Source organism: Phyllobates terribilis, unplaced genomic scaffold, assembly GCF_046119375.1.
Source record: "Phyllobates terribilis strain yellow unplaced genomic scaffold, ASM4611937v1 Scaffold_4__5_contigs__length_816908805, whole genome shotgun sequence".
Lineage (NCBI taxonomy): Eukaryota > Metazoa > Chordata > Amphibia > Anura > Dendrobatidae > Phyllobates > Phyllobates terribilis.
The window spans coordinates 274,246,876-274,268,673 of NW_027362764.1; the positions used below are offsets into that span (position 1 = coordinate 274,246,876).

The following is a 21,798-nucleotide window of genomic DNA, read 5'->3' on the forward strand; positions in this document are numbered from 1 at the left end:
TCGTACATGCCCACAAGGAGGGCTTTGCATGCGCCATCTGGCAAGCATGCCATATATTCGTCACCGCTGTCCTATATCATATTTATGAACCGAAACATGTTTTATGTCTTCTCATCTGAAAAAGTCTGCTGCATAACTTGAAATACCAATGTTTGGAATGTTTATGGTGGATTTGATTCGCAGCGCCAAGGATACTTTTGAATTACAGGTGTTTGCATTTCATTGAAATAGAAATGGGATAGTTTGCCGAGACATCTTGAGAGCCAGTTACTATATTTATTGGTCAATTTTTGTTTCCAAGGATATTAGAAACATTTTTGCCAGTCCAGTTGACACGTTTTCCCTTGTTATTTCTATAGTTAAGCTGTCTGTGTTCTTACATTATTGTTATTTTCTTCAATGGAGCTGAATGTGGCTTTTTATAGGTACGTTTTGGAGTAATTTTTGCATTGTTGTTCCAATAAAAAGGAAAAGAAAATATCTATAATTTTTCTAAAACCTTTTTTCAACTCTTACTACCTTTTATTTTAGATTCAGTAGATGACTTACTATATATGTGTGATTCTCTGCTCATATAACATTGCAGTTCTTATGTATTGCAGTGTATTATCCCTGTCAATGTAAATGAACTTTGAAGACCAGTGACTTATGCTTCGGAATGGTCATCAACATCAGATCAACAGGGATCTAAAACCTGATACCCCACCAATTATCTGTTAGCCGGTCACTTGGCTATCAGAAGTACACTGTATATGGAATCTGGAACACCAAAGTTCTGTACATTATGTACTGCCCTTTTAATTACATTAATTCAGAGTCTATTAAGTTCAATAAAAGCTAAGCTGCAGTACCAGAGAAAGGCTAGTACACAAAGTATGGAGCTAAGATGTTCTGTCTCCATTCATTGTGTACTTCCTCCGGCTGCGGTGGCGGTGTCAGACCTCCACCCATCTGATATTTATGACCTAGTCTACGGATTCATTATCTATACCATAGTCTTGCACAACACCTTTAAACCTTGACATGATATTTTCTTGTTAGGTTGTCCTAATATGCACTCATTCTATGATAATGTACTGTTTATGATGTACCTTAGAAGATTAGTTACCTTTCTTGACCTTCAATTGTTAGAAGAAAGCAAAATCATTAAGAAATTGCTTTTTGTGAAATGGAATAAGTATTATGCCACTATTATATGGTTTAATCATTATCCTAATGGGTTCAGATAGACAATACTGAAAAAAAAATTCAATGTCACTTTTATTTAGAAGCACAACCTCAACTCATTAGCCTGACTGGCATCTGCACATCCTTTGTAAGATATTCTGTTTTCAACAGCATCAATAGAAAATTATGAAAGAGTACACCATATATACAGTATAAATACCATAATAATAGCAATTTTGCAAGTTTCCATAATCTTCTTATACCGTATCAGAGGTAGAATAGATATAAATAGGTAATAACTCACTGAAAGTAAAAATTTAAAAATAACAAAAGATAGGATAGAAATATGAATGAAAACTGCCACCAGCCATGATGATGACCCCAAACAATGTGCATACCAAAGAAAATTGCCAGCACTCATAAAACTTTCAAAAGAAGGTTATCTATGGTTTGCACATTTCATTTTTATCTTGACAAAGCATGTTGTGGATTTGGTTTTTTTGACACTTACAATTATATAGGTATTACAGATTCTCCTCTTGCAGTTTTTAGCGCCGCTTTCCTCACACGCTGTACAGTTCTCCTGTTCTCAAACTGGATGACAATTGATGGAAGAGCCTGTGACAAGACCTGTCCATCCGACTTCTCAAATTGAAATATGGCTTTCCCATGAGCAGTAGTTTTAAATTAGAGGATGCTAATGGACAGGTCTGGTTACATGTTCCTCCATAATCCATGATTTGATTTGAGAAATCGCAGCTAATATCAACTCAAACTACCATTACCCAAATTGCCAATGCACCAGGGCAATCGGTAAGAGCAAGGCAAATTGCAAAAATTGGAGCATCTAATGTGAGATGCCACGTCTGGGGTCGCTGCGTGCTGGTATTTTTAGACTGGGAAGGGCCCAATAACCATGGACCTTCCCAGTCTGATAATATCAGCTCACTTCTTTACCTTTGCTGGTAATCAAAAATGGGGGGGACCCCAAGTCATTTTTTTTTCATTTATTTATATATTAGCTTAATACATGTACACTACTCTATATATGCAAGGCCCTAATTATATATCTCACGGATATCAATCTAGATATCTATCAAACCCATATCTATTTATATCTTTGCACATCTTTAAAGGGGTTTTCCCATGAACAAAAGTTCATTTCAATCAATGGCTGTGTCTGACCATGTTTGGAACATGGTCTGATCATACCACAGCTCCTGGGCAGGGGAGGAAGCAAAAGAGTATAAAGTCATTACAGCATGGGATCGCAGGTGATTCTTTCTTTGAAGTAAAACATTGTTTAAAAACAGGCAGTGACATTTTTTACCTCACAAAAAGAATCATCTGTGACCCTATGGTGTAATATTTGTAGTCTTTTGCTTCCTCCCCTGCCCAAGAGAGGTGGTATGCTCCGTACAAGGTCAGACACAGCCATTGATTAAAATTAACTTTTGCTCGCGGGAAAACCCCTTTATCACCTAAAGATCTGTAATTTTTATTTTGCATTCTATTTAGGTACGTGTCTCAAAGACGTCACACAGATAATGCACATGTGCATACAGATGACACACTGGTACAAATGGATGCCACAAATGTTTCACAGGTATTTTACACGTATGCAACCGTGATAACACCAGTACTGGTCATTTCAGGATGTGTGAAGGAGGCCCTAAACTGTATATAACCCTGCCTATGCCTCTGAATGCCAATTTCCTGTGTACACTTTCCAATGTGAGCAAACTGCTACTCAGTGGTTGGGATGGGGCTGCACGTGAAACATAGTCTGGCAGTGTTATCTTTCTTCCGATAAAATGTTAATTGCATTGAAACTGCAACTCGCAGACTAATAAATGATACATCGCTGGGTTCAGGTTCCCATGCTCTATTCTATGCTGCTCTCAGATTAAACATCAAAAATCTGCTTACAGATTTCCTTTACCTCTGTCTGTCTTTTTGCTAAGTTTGAATGAAGTATAGTTGCAAAAAATGTGTTGTTTATTTGGAAAATTCTCAGTGAATCCAATTCATATCTCTTGAATTTGCTCATCTCTAATACTTACATATTAGTGAATACTACAAAATAATATCCCCAATACATGTATTAAAATCTTGAAAAGATAAAGTGGACAATCCCTTAAGGAACAGGAATAAATGTCCACGCGAAAAAACACCTTTCATTTGGACTTACTTTGGAGAGGTCTACCTTTCTCCCTAGCAGTGTATCACAATGATAATATTTGAAAGTGAAGCATTTTTTAGAGTGGCTGTCTAGGCCATGCAAAAAATTGGAATGTAATATATGGAGTTCAAATAGTGTGTAATGTAGGATTTTGTGTCACACCACAGGTAGTAGTCATACATGACATATCATATGTGATTTACAAACTTGCAATCTCTTGCCAACTGCTTTCTCTTTTTTTCTCAGTTTGTTTCAAATGTGACTCAGCATAGTTTCTTACGTTATCTGGAGAACTCCAGTAAGACCATCGTTTTCATCAATTATTATATAAATAAGTATTCTGCTTCCTTTGAAGCTATTGATCCCAATCCTATTTTCTGCTGCTCCTACCTAGTGTGCTATCCCTCACAATAGTACAATTCTGCTGTGCTCCTCTTTGCTATCCGCTTGGTCCCAGAGGGGCATGTCTGCAGTGTAAGCATTCTGGCAGCACCTTGCAAGTACTTTCCCGTGGCTTCCTAAAATTTATTGACCAATCCAATGCACAGTAGGCTGTTTAGAAAACACTCTATGTTATTGCTGTGTACAAAGAGGAGGAGAGAGAACAGAGTCTTCACCCCAGAGTGATGACCATACTTAGTATGCCACATATGTGGACAGAAGGAGGAGTAATAATCTGCTGTAGAGATGAAAACTAACATGGGAATGTGATAGAGAAGCTATAACAACTGATTTTTGTCTCCAATCAGTAATATTGTTTCTTCTGTGCCTCCAACCAGTAATATTGCCTCCTCTATACTTTCCATGAGTAATAATGCCTTCTCTGTACCTTGTACAAATAAAATAATGCCCCTCCTCCAACATGTAATAATACCTCCTATGTTCTTCCAAGTTGTAATAATGCCCCTGTGCCTCTCGTCAATAATATTGTCCCTTCTTCCTTCAGTATTATACCAGTGGAGGAGGGTGGAAGTAAGTTTATGGGAAATCACACTTATCCTGCATATGATACAGAGCTGTTTCACTGCAGGTTGTCATCTCTGTCCATCTCACATATAAAAAAGGCGTGGTTAGCAAAAAAGATCTGAGCGCTGGACTGACATCACTTTTAACTGCTCAATCTTGTGGTAGACCACAGACTTCTTACTCACTTTCTGTCTTGTGGGCCACACACCTCTTTACAGCTTTCAAGACATCACTGCATTGCACCACCATTGCAGATCCAGTCTTGCCTGCAGGTCAGCAGGAGTGTTGGTGGTTGTGGACATCTGGAGTAATGACATGGGTATATACTTTATTTTTTGTGTTGGATGCGGCATACAGGTGAAAAACATACTGGAAGGGTACTCAGTGTGCATTTTTACTAGAGAAAGCAGACAAGGGATCTTTTTTACTTTAACCCTAGAACGCGCAACCATAGAAATCTACACTTTCAAATACTTGGGGCCTTTTAGGCCTGTGTGCAAATAACATGGAGTAAATCTAATAGAAATACTTTTCAAAGTTTATTTGAAATGTGAATATTTCAAAACATTATAATTATGTTCATAAAACAAAAAAAAGTAATTACACTGGCTTAAAACGCCCAATATATGCATTCTATATATAGTAATACTTTATATATATATACAGTATAATGATTTTTTTGTCTTAAAATTTTTATATAAAAGTTGTAGTAAACATGGTGCAGGAATAATTGTTTTCAAAAACTTTCCTTTACAAGTTTACTGATTACCCCAACAATTTTCACATATTATTTTTTCGGAAGAATGTTCCTTGCAGACATTTTGTCCACAGAAACGCTCAGATTTCCTTTCCTTCTTTGCTGGACAAATATAACAGCGCTTTCTTTTATTTTCTCTTGGCTCTGGATGTTCCTGAAAATGTATACCACATCGGATCATAGCTTCCGTAATTTGCCTTGGCAAGCATTTCGTGTTGCTTCGCTCCATCATGGTAGGCATCAAAAGTTCAAAGCAAAGTTCCGTTAAGAATAGACATCTCTTGGCCTTCCTGTTGGCATGGAATTCTGGATGAGTTTCACTATAAACAATAAAGCTATTGAGAGCTGACACATCAAGGATATTATAAAAAATGACTACAGGCCAACGTTTTGTCTGCCTCTTGCACGAATACACTCCAATCATTTCATCCATCTTGTCCACACCTCCTTTTGTTTTATTATATTGCAGTATGATTTCAGGTTTCTGTTTCCTGTCATCTGTGTCAATACTTCCATCATGATGCATTGTACTCAGTAATCTCACGGATTTTTCTTTCTTTGCTTTATAATATACCATTGTCGCTTGATTGCAGAAACCAAAGACAATCTCATAAAGTGGTCGCTTGGGATTGTGCTTCATGATTGGAGGAATTTTGCAGCGGTTTGGCCTCATAGTACCATCAAGTGTGAGTTTTTTCTGAAGCAAAAATTTGCCCAGTTCAAGATTGGTAAAGTAGTTGTCCATTTTATATTTTTTCCAGAATGGAAAATTGGAACTGCAAGTTTTTTTACTATGTCAGAACATAGGTCTTTCTGGACTGGAGCATCAGCTTCTTTGCCACAGTAAATCAGACCATTCATGCCATAATAGCTTGTAGAATCACACATCCAGAAAATTTTTATGCCATACTTGGCAGGTTTACTGGGCATATACTGAATGAATTTGCAACGTCCCCTAAAGGCAAGAAGTTGCTCATCCACTGTTACATTGTCATTAGAATGGTAAAGCTTTGTACAGTTTTTGATGAAAATATTCCAGATGTATCTAATAGGGGCTAATTTATCTGTTTCCAACCTCACAGGACGAGTTCTCTTATCATCAAAACAAAGGCTTCTCCGAATATTCTCAAATCTATTGACTGACATTGTAGCTTTGTAGTGTGGATCTGAAAAAGGGTTCAGAAATAATTCTCTGATTGGAATATCGTACGGTTTTGTAAACGCTACCAGAAGAGTAAGGGCAATATAACCATATAGTTCCTCTTTTGTTATATTTTTCCATGTTTTTTTTCTTCCTGAAGCGATATGCTTTAATTCTAAATAACAGTACAGACGATCATATGCAAACCAAGTACAGGCCTAAGAGGCCCCAGGTATGTGAATATGGGGTAGTCCCAAAAAAGAGTTGTTTTACCGAAATGCCTATAACATAAAAATATATGAACAACTGGAAATTACTAACAACTATATACCTGAGGAATACCTAGAGTTTCAAAATTCTAACTAAAGTAATCTTGCAGAAAATAGAAAACATGTAACCTAGCAGGCCTCCGAGGCTCCAGGTATGCGTTCTAGGGTAGTCAGGGTGTCAGGATCTAGGCCTGGGTGGGAGTAAATGTATTGTAACCACTATGAGTAGCAGAGGAAGGTCAGAGAAATCAGAGGTTGGTACACAGGAGCAGCAGAATTCTAAAAAGAGCATGAGCAGGCAGCATAGTCAGTGGATAGCAAGAGGTCGGTACACAGGAGCATCAGGATTGTATGGAAAAGCAGCTGGTAGAGCAAAAGCTTGACTAAAGGCTGGGAACTCAATAATTTCAAAAGGAGGCAAGAAGAAGGCCAGGTTTAAGTAGGGTGTCTAATCAAGAAATCATAGGATGAGCCAACCAGGAAAACACAAGGTGGAGCCAATCAGAAACGGCAGTTACTAGTATCTGAACTAGCAGGGAGCTGTCCAGAGAGCTTAATAGCTCAAGGAGAAGAGCTGCTGCTTGGTGCACAGGTGTTACCAAGTTTGAGTCTTGACGCAGAGGTTATTATTATTAGGGGGGCAGTGAGGAGGCATTCTTACAGGTGGGCACTATTACTGGAGGGGACACTAAGGTGGCAAAATTTCTGGAGGGCTCTGTTAAAGGACATTTTTACATAAAATTGCAATCATTACTAGAGGGGGACACTCAGGGGTTATTATTACTGAAACGGATCACAGAAGACATTATTACTAAATTAGGCACCCAGCGCATTATTACTGGAAGTGCACTCTGGGGGCACTATTACTGGTCTGGAGGGGTCTCACATGAGTCATTTTTACTGGAGGGTTATGTTCGGGGGCATTATTACTGAAGGGGCAGTTAAGGGTCATTTAGCACACTCAGCTGGCAATAGTATTGGATGGGACACTCAGGGGGCACTATTTCTAGAGATGGCAGTCTGGCAGCTGACTATTACAGGAGACGCTGGCAGTGACATCATGTGCATGGCTGGCAGGCCCAAGTCAGCAGCCAGCTCCTGACTTGGTTATGGAAGATGACGCCGCACATGGTGGGAGTGGAGGAAGATAAGATAAATATTTTTTAAAAATGTATTGGAGAAGACCAAAAGAACAGGGGACCGGAAGGGGCTCAGGATGGGACACATTATGCCAGGATGGGAAACATTATGCCAGGAAGGGTCTAGTATGGGACACATTATTACAGGAAAAGGCCCAGGTTGGGGACACATTATACCAAGAGTGAGCCCAGGAGGGGAGACATATACCAAGAAGGAGCCCAGGATGGGAGACTATTACTATTTGGCCCTGTTCACCCATTCAGTATTTGGTCAATATTTTACCTCAGTATTTGTAAGCCAAAACCAGGAGTGGGTGAAAATGCAGAAGTGGTGCACATGTTTCTATTATACTTTTCCTCTGATTGTTTCACTCCTGGTCTTGGCTTACAGTTACTGAGGTAAAAAACTGACCAAATTCTGAATGGGTGAATGTGGCCTTAGGATGGGGCTCAGGATAGGTGCATTATATCAGGAAGAAGCTCATTACATCAGGATGGGAGGCATTATTAATGGAAAGGGTCCGAGGTGAGGGACATAATACCATGAAGGAGCCCAGAATTGGAGACATTATACCAGGAAGGAGCTCATTACCCAGATGGGAGACATTATTAAAGGAAAGGGCTCAGGATGAAGGACATTATTGTAGAAAGGGTCCAGAATTGGGGACATTATATAAGGAAGGGGCTCAAGATGGGAGACATTATATCAGGAAGGGGCCCAGGAAGGGGGAAATTATTACAGGAAGGGGTTAGGATGGGGGGCATTATATGGTAGTGAACACATATGTCTTTATAGGATCTAGAATGCTTCAAGAGCCCATAGATCTGACTAACATGCAGGTAGGGGCCCAAGTCCAAATTTTGCTAAGTACCACATAGCATCCTCTCTCATCCTCCCAATTCATTATAAGACCCTGATAACATCTTCTCCCACCCCCTAATTAATTGTGATCCTGTCAGGAATTCATAATGAATTGTGGAGGCGACACAGGACAAGGACTAAGGCTATGTGTACAGGTTAAAGATTTGAAGAAGAAAATTCTGCTGAAAATTCTGATGTGTTGGCAGGAAAAATGCTGCATGAAATATAAGTTTTGTCCATTTTTTTACCTGCATTTTTGTTGCCCAATTTTTCCCCATTCAGTATGGGTGAAATACACTGCAAAAATGCTGCAAGAATTGACATGCTGCAGTTTTTAATCTGATGCAAATCTGCAAGAAAAAAAGCAACATGTGAATGAGAATTCAGGAATTTCCTTCACTTTACTTATACTGTAAAATGTTTGGAAAAAACACTATGTGTGCACGTAGTCTTCAAATGACGAAGGGGAAGAGTCACAGTGACAGATTAATTTAGATTTATTTTGTGGTGGAAATTATAGTTAATGAGGGCACAACACTGGCTTATCAATTTATATTTTGAATGATGCTTGGCTAGCTGTATATTAATGGTGTACTGTATATTTGTAGTCATGAGTGCAGTATAGGGGATTTTTTTATTCAAGACACAAATATATATATACAGTGCCTACAAGTAGTATTCAACCCCCTGCAGATTTAGCTGGTTTGATAAGATGCAAATAAGTTAGAGCCTTCAAACTGCAAACGAGAGTAGGTTTTATGAACAGAAGCATAAATCTTACAAACCAAAAAGTTATGCTGCTCAGTTGAATTTTATTAAATTTTAAACATAAAAGTGTGGGTCAATTTTATACAACCCCTATGTTTAATATTTTGTGGAATAACCCTTGTTTGCAATTACAGCTGATAATCGTCTTTTATAAGACCTGATCAGGCCGGCACAGGTCTGTGGAGTTATCTTGGCCCACTCCTCCATGCAGATCTTCTCCAAGTTATCTAGGTTCTTTGGGTGTCTCATGTGGACTTTATTCTTGAGCTCCTTCCACAAGTTTTCAATTGGGTTAAGGTCAGGAGAATGACTAGGCCACTCCAACACCTTGACTTTTTCCCTCTTGAAAAAGGCCTTGGTTTTCTTGGCTGTGTGCTTTGGGTCGTTGTCTTGTTGGAAGATGAAATTACGACCCATCTTAAGATCCTTGATGGAGGAGCGGAGGTTCTTGGCCAAAATCTCCAGGTAGGCTGTGCTATCCATCTTCCCATGGATGCGGACCAGATGGCCAGGCCCCTTGGCTGAGAAACAGCCCCACAGCATGATGCTGCCACCACCATGCTTGACTGTAGGGATGGTATTCTTGGGGTCGTATGCAGTGCCATCCAGTCTCCAAACGTCACGTGTGTGGTTGGCACCAAAGATCTCGATCTTGGTCTCATCAGATCATAGAACCTTGAACCAGTCTGTCTCAGAGTCCTCCAAGTGATCATGAGCAAACTGTAGACGAGCCTTGACATGACGCTTTGAAAGTAAAGGTACCATACAGGCTCGTCTGGAACGGAGACCATTGCGGTGGAGTACGTTACTTATGGTATTGACTGAAACCAATGTCCCCACTGCCATGAGATCTTCCCGGAGCTCCTTCCTTGTTGGCCTTGGGTTAGCCTTGACTCTTCGGACAAGCCTGGCCTCGGCACGGGAGGACACTTTCAAAGGCTGTCCAGGCCGTGGAAGGCTAACAGTAGTTCCATAAGCCTTCCACTTACGGATGATGCTCCCAACAGTGGAGACAGGTAGGCCCAACTCCTTGGAAAGGGTTTTGTACCCCTTGCCAGCCTTGTGACCCTCCACGATCTTGTCTCTGATGGCCTTGGAATGCTCCTTTGTCTTTCCCATGTTGACCATGTCTGAGTGCTGTTCACAAGTTTGGGGAGGGTCTTAAATTGTCAGAAAAGGCTGGCAAAAGAGCTCTTTAATCCACACATGTGAAGCTCATTATTCTTGGTGCCTGAACTACTTCTTAATACTTTAGGGGGACCAAACAGAATTCTTGTGGTTTGAGGGGTTGAATAATAAATGACACTCTGAATTAACTTTTAACGTTTAAAAAAAAAAAAAAAAAAAAAACAAAACCAAAATTTGCTGCAGTGCATTTCCCACTTACAGGCTGATCTACAGTACAAATGTCACAATGCCAAGTTAATTCCGCATGTGTCAACCAGCTAAATCTGCAGGGGGTTGAATACTATTTGTAGGCACTGTATATATACACTGCTCAAAAAAATAAAGGGAACACTCAAATAACACATCCTAGATCTGAATGAATGAAATATTCTCATTGAATACTTTGTTCTGTACAAAGTTGAATGTGCTGACAACAAAACACACAAAAATCATCATTGGAAATCAAATTTATTAACCAATGGAGGCCTGGATTTGGAGTTACCCCCAAAATTAGAGTGGAAAAACACACTACAGGCTGATCCAACTTTGATGTAATGTCATTAAAACAAGTCAAAATGAGGCTCAGTATTGTATGTGGTCTCCACGTGCCTGTATGACCTCCCTACAATGCCTGGACATGCCCATGATGAGGTTGGGGAAGGTCTCCTGTGGGATCTCCTCCCAGACCTGGATTAAAACATCCACCAACTCCTCGACAGTCTGTGGTGCAATGTGACGTTGGTGGATGGAGCGAGACATGATGTCCCAGATGTGCTCAATCGGATTCAGGTCTGGGGAACGGGCGGGCCAGTCCATAGCTTCAATGCCTTCATCTTGCAGGAACTGCTGACACACTCCAGCCACATGAGGTCTGGCATTGTCCTGCATTAGGAAAAACCCAGGGCCAACCGCACCAGCATATGGTCTCACAAAGGGTCTGAGGATCTCTTCTTGGTACCTAATGGCAGTCAGGCTACCTCTGGCGAGCACATGGAGGGCTGTGAGGCCCTCCAAAGAAATGCCACCCCACACCATTACTGACCCACTGCCAAACGGGTCATGCTGAAGGATGTTGCAGGCAGCAGATCGCTCTACATGGCGTCTCCAGACTCTGTCACATCTGTCAATGTGCTCAGTGTGAGCCTGCTTTCATCTGTGAAGAGCACATGGCGCCAGTGGAGACTTTGCCAATTGAAATCGATCGCAGCATTGCGGGAGCAAGGGGGGAGGTATGCGCCGATACTTACCTCCTCTCCGGTGTCCCGCGGCATCTGAGTCCGGTCCTGGATGTTGTCATGGTTACCCGATGTCATCGTGACAACAACCGGGTCACCAGGAGTCAGGAAGTTACTTTGGTCATGCGCAGTGCACGACTAAAGTAACTTCTTCCTGTGCAGCGTTGACAGGCTGCATAGCACAGGGATTTCCGATGACTACCCTTGAAGCTCATCAAGAGAATGCCAAGTGTGCAAAGCAATCATCAAAGCAAAAGGTAGCTACTTTGAAGAACCTAGAATATCAGACATATTTTCAGTTGTTTCACACATTTTTGTTAAGTATATAATTCCACATGTGTTAATTCATAGTTTTGATGCCTTCAGTTTGAATGTACAATTTCATAGTCATGAAAATACAGAAAAATCTTTAAATGAGAAGGTGTGTCCAAACTTTTGGTCTGTACTGTATGGGGTATCGGCTTACTCAGAAGAAATTGCACAACAAATAGTATGGTGCAATTTCTCTTGTTACCCTTATGAAAATGCAAAATTGGAGGCTGAAAAACATTTTTGTTGGAAAATGTGAAAATTTTATTTTTACGGCTCAATGTTATAAACTTCTGTGAAGCACCTGTTGGTTCAGGGTGCTCACCACACATCTTGATAAGTTCCCTGGGGGGTATAGTCTCCAAAATGGGGTCACTTGTGGGGGGTTTCCACTGTTTAGGCACATCAGGGGCTCCCCAAATGCAACATGGTGTCTGCTAATTATTCAAGCAAATTTTATATTTAAAAATTCAAATGGCGCTCCTTCCCTTCCGAACCCTGCCATGCGCCCAAACAGTGGTTTTCCCCACATATGGGGAATTGTCTTACTCAGGAGAAATTGCACAACATATTGCATGGTGCAATTTTCCTGTTACCTTATGAAAATGCAAAATTGGGGATTGAAAAACATTTTTGTGGGAAAAATGTGAAAATTTTATTAAAATTTAAATCCAAACTTAAAGGGCCCTGTATGAAAAAGTGATGGCGGTTGCAAACTGACTGAAAGCATTATCTGCTGTCCAACCATGGCTTCGATGGTGGTGTTCCACGGCCCCCTAGAAATTGGGACAGGAAGGTAGTTCGATATGTCATGGGTGTTTGTTGTGCTCCCTCAGCAGGCACAGTTTCATCTTGCCCACGGCCTCTGCTTGCACTATTGCCATCACCATGACGTGCACATCCCTGTCCCTTGACACACACCTTGCCCATTTTAAATGGAGTTTAAGATTTCTCACATTGCCAAAAATGTCTGTATTATTACCGCAGTAATATAGGAACACGTCTGATGAGATGACCACAGTTTTAGGCAGTGCACTGGGAGTCAGAGATGCTTCCAGCCCTAGGGGTCTTCCTCATGCTGTTTCCAAATCACACACCACATGTCCTGATAAGGTTGTAAAATGTTAAAATAACATTTCCTGGTGAATGCATTTGTCTTGGTTGAAAGCAATGCAAAAGTGCAAAAACACATCAAAAACGCTACGTGTAAACATAGTCAAAGGTGTGGAGGAGCATTTTTGTTTTTGTACATTTATTTTGCCTTATATACATATCATTACCTTGGAAAGGATGTTCCTTAACATATTTCCCAGGAAAATCCATTTTGGTTTAGTTTTTGTATGTTTTATTGTGAGTCCGTAAAAGTGGAGTAATACCTCTGACAACGTTGTTGACAGCAGTGACCTGGAAGTCATAAATGCTTCAAGGGGTCTTCCCCATGCTGTTCCCATGTCATTTGAGCATTGGTCCCATCGATTTGGGCAATTTTTAGGTCCTCTGCAGAACGCCAGGGGGGCCGCCGAAAAAATGCTCAAAGTCAATGTTTCCCATAGACTTACATTGGGCTCGTTACTAGGACCGAGCACTCGAGCATTCCAATTTGCTCGACTCGAACGAGTACCCGAGCATTTTTGTGCTCGCTCATTACTACTCATAACAAGTTTTAAGTAATGCTCGAGTGCTCGACTCGAGTAACGAGTTTAATGGAAGTAAATGGGAAACTCGAGCATTTTTTTGGCGGAACCACCCAGGATGTCCGAGGTGTAGGAAAATCTCTGAAATGGATGGAAAAAGCACTGAAAAGGAATGGGAACAGCATGGGGAAGACGTCAGGAGTGGATGCATATCTGACTTTGCAAATACAAAAAGAGAGTAATAACAAATAGCCTCCTCTAACCCCTAGGCTAGGTTCACACATAGCATTTTTGCTGCGTTTTTTGCACTTTCTCATTGCTTTCAATGGTGAAAAATGCTGCAAAATTGGTGAAGGAATTGACATGCTCCTTCTTTCAAAAATGCAGCAGTTTTCGATTTCAATAATGAAAAAAAGGAATAAAGAATTGTGCGCATGAGATTTCATTTGTAAGGAGTGGAACTAGTGAAGTCTATGCACTAAGTGAAAGGCCTATAAAAAATTGAAAGGAGGGATTTCAAAACACCCTGGAATACATGTAGAGGATGGCCTCAGAAAACATTTTTTCCCCATTTCGAAGCAGGGGTACTCCTAGATTGGTCAAGTGTATGCACAATGTGCAATGGATGCTGAAATTTAGAAGTAGGCACTGTGATTCACCCTGGAAAAAAACGTAGATGAGTTCCTCAGAAAACAATTTTTTAGTATTTGGAAGGAGTGAGACTCTTACACTGGTAAAATCAATGCGCTATGTGCGAGGGATGCCAAAAATTAGAAGGCGGCACTGCAATTCACCCTGGAAGAGATGTAGAGGATGGCTTCAGAAACATTTTTTAGTATTTGGAAGGAGTGTGTCATGGGTGTGTCAGATGTAACAGACAGTCGCTCTGCATCTGGCTGCAGAAGGTCTCTGAGTTTGGCAATGCAGGCGCCATCTTAAGCCTTCTGACTTTTGGACCCAGCAGCAACCTCCCTCCTGCTCTGATTGACACACCCTGGTCTGAGTGTTTACAAACTCTCAATCTGCTTCAGGGAGTCGTCAGTGATATTCTCATTTTCCCTTGTGAAGACTTTAAGCTGTAGCAGTCAGCTAGCTTCCTCTCTGGTGCCCTTGGAGGATGTTTGGCATTTTCCCTCTGCTGTCTGCTCAAGCTAATTTCCCCCCCTTTGTTTGTCTTTTAGTTTATAGTGGGGACTGACCAGTGTTCCCCCTCCCCCTCCCTAGCTAGGGCCTAGCTCTAGGGATAAACAGGGCTTAGGTTTCCCGCTCGGTGATTGGTATGTAACCAATGTAGGGATGGTAGGGTAGGCAGGGTGTTAGTAGATCTGCCTAGGGTTCTCTACTCCCCCTTTCCCTAGTGTCTGGGTTCCTTCCCCTCATCCCTTCATGTTGCACTTAGTCTTTCCCGCACTGTGCTTGACAGAATGGGACTCCTACACTGGTAAAGCTATAAAACATTTACCCCTGGGGGTGTATATATATATATATATGTATATATATATATATATATATATATATATATATATATTTATATATACATATATATATATATACAGTATAAATAATTTTACAGTTATGCCTTTAAGAATTACATAGTAGAGCATCATACCAATCCTTAAAACATTAGGAGCCAGGGTCGGATCATGACCCTCTAGATATGATGGAGGAGGAGGACAATAGAAACGATATAACAAGAACTGTATATCCTCGTTTGGATGAGAAGGGATTCCTAGTAATACACCATAAAAAAAAGAAACATTTTATTTGACTTTATGTTCCACTGCTGTTATATGGTGGGGTTGAGAAGTCTTGCCAATCCAGGCCTTTTTCATTTTGATAAGAGTCAGCCTGTCAGCATTTTCAGCTGACAGGCGGATGCAACTATCTGTTATTATGCCCACGGTGGCACTAAAATCCTGCTACAACAAAACAGTAGCAGGGCAGGCCAGCACCTCAATGTCATAGAGGGACAGTTCATACCACATGTCCAGCTTGGATACCAAATAGTTGTATGGCACAGAGGAATCACGGAGTATGCTGGTTCGGTCGGCTGTGAACTCCTTCACCATCTTGATTAACTTTTTTCTCCTTGTCAGAGTACCCCACTGGGAGGGTCTAATGAAACTATCCCATACTTTTGATAGTGTTCCCGTGCCTCTGTTTGACCTGTTGTGTGTCTCCCTCCTCTATACTCCTTGGTTGCCCAAAGAACTGTGACTTCTGCCACCAGTCATATGGGATTTTTTTGACCAATTCTTCTACTAAGAAATTCTGTTATTGCACTATTTTAGTATCCCCCTCTGCCGCAGGAAGGAGAGTTGGAAAGTTCTCTTGTAGCGTGGGTCGAGAAGGGTAAACAACCAGTAATCGATGGTGCCCAAAATGCGTTTTAACGCGAAGGTCACATGAAAGCAAAACGCAAAGTGACAGGGCAGGTGGCGGGCACCACCCGAAAGAAATAAATTGCATGGAGATCAACCTGTTTCATGTAGGACAATGTATAGACCAAAAAGAGGAAAAAAGAAATGCAACGCAAGGGGACCTCTAGGCAAAATATACATATAACAAACTGTATTCATACAGAAATGAGCCAAAGCAAAAAAAAAGATGATCCTGTGATTCCAGATGAGAGGAATAATGACACAATATGTAACCGAACAGTATGAAGCATGAGGCACTCCCAATGCCAACATGGATCAGGTTGTGAATGCATGGCAATGGATAAGGAAACCACTATAAAGTTTCAGATGTAAATAACAGATTTAAAGTGCCATTGCATAAAAAAGAAAACACATAAAAAAAGATGCTCAAATGTCTGTGATATAGATAAATAATGACAAAATGGCTAGTTCAATATAATCTAAAAAGTACACAGGTCCATCAAATGTAGAGCTGCCAGAAATAGTAAATAAATTGCAATGAATAGATGCTGTGCCAAAACATGGATGTAAGCAATAGGAGATCACAAAAATAACTGCTGTAGCAAACAGCAAACCTATTCAACTAAAAGCAAACCTGATGAAGAGAAACAGACCAAATGGAGGTAAACTGGCAGCTGATGAAGGAATAAACTATGCCTGTGTCTGCACTTAATATCCTGGGTGGGTAGGGAAGAATCCCAAGTGTATCTCCACGTGGGTGGCTTCGTCAGGGAAACAAGAGAGTGTGCTGTATATGCTGGCTTAATGTGTCTACATAGACAGCAAATCTATGAACCGAAGAAGATCAGCTGGCAATGTGAAGGAGTGGCATCCGTGACGCGTGTGCAGACACTCCTATGGTAGTGTAAGAGTGACTGAAGTGGCCATGGTCATCCACATTGCACAAGCGTAGGACCATCAGACGGCGCTGCACAGAGTGAAGGAGTGACAGAAATGGCCAAAAAATCACCACACTGCGCACGCGCAGGATCATCAGGCGGAGCGTGCGCGGAGCAGGAGATGGAGAAAAATTGTCAAAATACACCGCATCATGGGTGTGCGAGACTGTCAGGCGGCGCATGCACGGGTAAAGAAAGAAAGGAAAAATGCCCATGAGCTATGCCTGCGCATTGAGTAAATAGAGGAAAAACCTAAATGCATAAGCGCTGGTGTGGCGCACAGATATGCCAAATATTGAAATGCAGGCACGAGGGTACAGGAGGCAACCATACATAGGCAAGGCAAATTTTTAATTGTTATCTATTAAAAGACATTTCATTGAACTAGCTGTTTTTAAGGAAACAACCCTCAACATACAGTATATCTTATATAAGTGATTGCGAACTTTTAGAGACCGAGTGCCCAACCTGCAACCCAAAACCCATTTATTTATCGCAAAGTGCCAACACAGAAATTTAACAAGAATACTGAAGTTTTAGTTTAGAAAAAAAACTAATACAGATCACAGACGGGGGAAGGAGAGAACAGACAGGAGCAGCAGAGAACAGGCAAAGGCAACAAAGAGCAGTCAGGGACAACAGAGAACAGGCAGGTGCAACAAAGTGCAGCTACAGACAGGAGCATGGATACCATTCTGCAGAAATAAAAGTATATGCTCCCCATCCTGGTATATTTCCCCCATCCTAGTATATGCTCTCCATCCTCGTATATGTCCCCAATCCTCGTATATGTCTCCCATCCTGGTATATGTGCCCCATCCTGGCATATGCGCCCCATCATTGTATATGTCCCCCATCCTTGTATATGCTCCCCATCCTGGTATATGCTTCCTATCCTGCTATATGTCCCCCATCCTATTATATGTACCCCATCCTGGCATATGCACTCATCCTGGCATATGTTCCCCATCCTGGCATATGTTCCCATCCTGGCATATGTCCCCCCCATCCTTGTATATGCTCCCCATCCTGGTATATATCCCCCATCCTGGTATATGTCCCTCGTCCTGTTATATGCTACCCCATCCTGGTATATGCCACCCATCCTAGAATATGTTCCCCATCCTGGTATTCAAAAAATAGTTGAAATGTTAAGGTGGTCAGGGGGCATCCTTGTCTTGTCCCATTTGTAATCTGGAAATGATCCAATAGCATACCTTTAGCAGAATCTGTAGCGAAGAATATAATACACCCATGGCCTTCTCAGCCTCAAAATTAACAATCACAGCTGGACACATGTTTTTTTCAATATAATCAATCCAATCTGGAGTTCATTTAATGATTCCCATGCAGAGATTTGGAGAATCTGGTATGGACTGCAGGTCCTCTCAGACTAAGAAAATTAGGTCTCTATCAGCCATTGCTTTCTACAATTATCTTTTCCTCAATTAATGTCTAGAGTCGACGCCCGGGCTGCTGAGATGGCGCGCAGGCTATGGACAGTGGCTGCAGCGGAACTACTGAGGCGATGTCGTACATGCCCCCAAGGAGGGCTTTGCATGCGCCATTTGGCAAGCATGCAATATTTTCGTCACCGCTGTTCTATATCATATTTATGAACCGAAACATGTTTTATGTCTTCTTATCTGAAAAAGTCTGCTGCATAACTTGAAATACCAATGTTTGGAATGTTTATGGTGGATTTGATTCGCAGCGCCAAGGATACTTTTGAATTACAGGTGTTTGCATTTCATTGAAATAAAAATGGGATAGCTTGACGAGACATCTTGAGAGCCAGTTACTTAACTTATTGGTCAATATTTGTTTCCAAGGATATTAGAAACATTTTTGCCAGTCCAGTTGACGCGTTTTCCATTGTTATTTCTATAGTTAAGCTGTCTGTGTTCTTACATTATTGTTATTTTCTTCAATGGAGCTGAATGTGGCTTTTTAAGGTACGTTTTGGAGCAATTTTTGCATTGTTGTTCCAATAAAAAGGAAAAGAAAATATCTATTATTTTTCTAAAACCTTTTTTCAACTCTTACTACCTTTTATTTTAGATTCAGTAGATGACTTACTATATATTTGTGACTCTCTACTCATATAACATTGCAGTTCTTATGTATTGCAGTATATTATCCCTGTCAATGTACACTGTGTGCCGAATTATTAAGCAAGTTGTATTTTAGAGGATTATTTTTATTATTGATCAACAACTATGTTCTCAATCAACCCAAAAGACTCATAAATATGTAATCTTAATATTTTTGGAAGTTGAAGTGTTTTTTTTTTTAGATTTGGCTAACTTAGGAGGATATCTGTTTGTGCAGGTAACTATTACTGTACAGAATTATGAGGCAACTTAATAAAAACCAAATAAATCCCACCTCACTTGTTTATTTTCACCAGGAAAACCAATATCAGTGCACAAAATTTAGAAATAAACATTTCTGACATGCAAAAACAAAAACCAAAAAAGTTAGTGAGCAATATAGCCACCATTCTTTATGATGACACTCAACAGCCTTCCATCCATAGATTCTGTCAGTTGCTTGATCTGTTTTCGATCAACATTGTGTGCAGCAGCCACCACAGCCTCTCAGACACTGTTCCGAGAGGTGTACTGTTTTCCCTCCCTGTAGATCTCACATTTTATGATGGACCACAGGTTCTCTATGGGGTTCAGATCAGGTGAACAAGGGGGCCATGTCATTATTTTTTCTTCTTTTAGACCTTTACTGGCCAGCCACGCCGTGGAGTAGTTGGATGCATGTGATGGAGCCTTGTCCTGCATGAAAATCATGTTTTTCTTGAACGATACTGACTTGTTCCTGTACCACTGCTTGAAAAAGTTGTCTTCCAGAAACTGGCAGTAGGTCTGGGAGTTGAGCTTCACTCCATCCTCAACCCGAAAAGGTCCCACAAGATAATCTTTGATGATACCAGCCTATACCAGTACCCCACCTACACCTTGCTGGCTTCTGAGTAGGAGTGGAGCTCTCTGCCCTTTACTGATCCAGCCTCTGGCCCATCCATCTGGCCCATCAAGAGTCACTCTCATTTCATCAGTCCATAAAACCTTTGAAAGATCAGTCTTAAGATATTTCTTGGCCCATTCTTGACATTTTATCTTATGTTTTTTGTTCAAAAGTGGTCATTTTTCAGCCTTCCTTACCATGGCCATGTCCCTGAGTATCACACACCTTGTGCTTTTTGATACTCCAGTAACGTTGCAGCTCTGAAATATGGCAAAACTGGTGGCGAATGGCATCTTGGCAGCTTCACGCTTGATTTTCCTCAATTCATGGGCAGATATTTTGCGCCTTTTTTGGCCAACATGCTTCTTGCGACCCTGTTGGCTATTTGCCATGAAACGCTTGATTGTTCGGTGATCACGCTTCAAAAGTTTGGAAATTTCAAGACTGCTGCATCACTCTGCAAGACATCTCACAATTTTGGACTTTTCAGAGCCTGTCAAATCTCTCTTCTGACCCATTTTGCCAAAGGAAAGGAAGTTGCCTAATAATTAAGCACACCTCATGTAGGGTGTTGATGTCATTAGTCAACAGCCCTCCTCATTACAGAGATGCACATCACCAGATTTACTTAATTGGGAGTTGTCTCTCAAGCCTATGCAGCTTGGAGTAGGACAACATGTATAAAAAATATCATGTGATCAAAATACTCATTTGCCTAATAATTCGGCACATAGTGTATATGAACTTTGAAGACCAGTGACTTATGCTTAGGAAAGGTCATCAACATCAGATCAACAGGGATCTAATACCTTATACCCCACCAATTATCTGTTAGCCGGTCACTTGGCTTTCAGAAGTACACTGTATATGGAGCTGGAACACCAAAGTTCTGTACATTATGTACTGCCCTTTTAGTTACATTAATTCAGAGTCTATTAAGTTCAATAAAAGCTAAGCTGCAGTACCAGAGAAAGGCTAGTACACAAAGTATGGAGCTAAGATGTTCTGTCTCCATTCATTGTGTACTTCCTCCGGCTGCGGTGGCGGTGTCAGACCTCCACCCATCTGATATTTATGACCTAGTCTAAGGATTCATTATCTATATCATAGTCTTGCACAACACTAGTGTTGAGCGAGCATGCTCAACACTGCTCGGTTACTCGCCCGGGTTACTCGGGCGGGAGTTCGGGTCTCCGCCTTGCGTGTTTGGCGCTCTTTACAGAACCAATGAACATGCAGGGATTGCTAGCCAGTCACTGTAATGCCGCAGCCAAGTTGTTTGTGGGCATTACAGTAATTGGCTGGCCGCACAGCATCACTTCGAGTATTTAAAACCGGGCGCCGCCATCTTGGACACAGTCGCTCCAGATCAGACAGTGTAGGGTCAGTGTTGCAGCGCTAGGGAGAGATTTATACTGCTAAATAGTTAGTGAAGGGTCTCTAAAGCCTGCCAAATCAAACAAGCAGTCCTTCTCAGGACTAATATCCATCCCAGATATCAGGCAGGCAGGCTGTATAGGAGATGCAGTAGTTATACCAACAAACACTGCATTACAGTCCTGTGTGCTCCTGCTGGTCAAATTGCTAGACTTATCTCCAGGTCTCAGGGGCCAGGAAAAATCCTTTTTTTTTCATCTAAATCCTGTTTGTTTTTTTTCTTCAGTCAGACTGTACAAATACCCGTATTATTAACCTTTTTGTATCCCCCCTCCCACAAAAAGAAAAAAATTAAGTGTGTCTGTGAGTGTTCAGACACAAATATATCTGTTTAAAATATTCTGGTGTAGGCCAGAGGACTAGAACTGTATTTTTCCTCTTCCACGGTTCAAATCTGGATTTATCAACCTGCTTGCCTTTTTCCATAAAAAAAAACAGTTTGAGTGTGTCGCTGACTGTTCAGACAC

The 21,798-nt window shown here is 41.1% G+C and overlaps 1 protein-coding gene across 2 annotated transcripts in view; it reads right to left on the reverse strand.

Annotated features, from left to right (window-relative positions):
- Window positions 1-21,798, reverse strand: part of NPSR1 (neuropeptide S receptor 1) — a 998,839-nt gene that overhangs the window by 116,392 nt on the left and 860,649 nt on the right. The window lies entirely within an intron of this gene.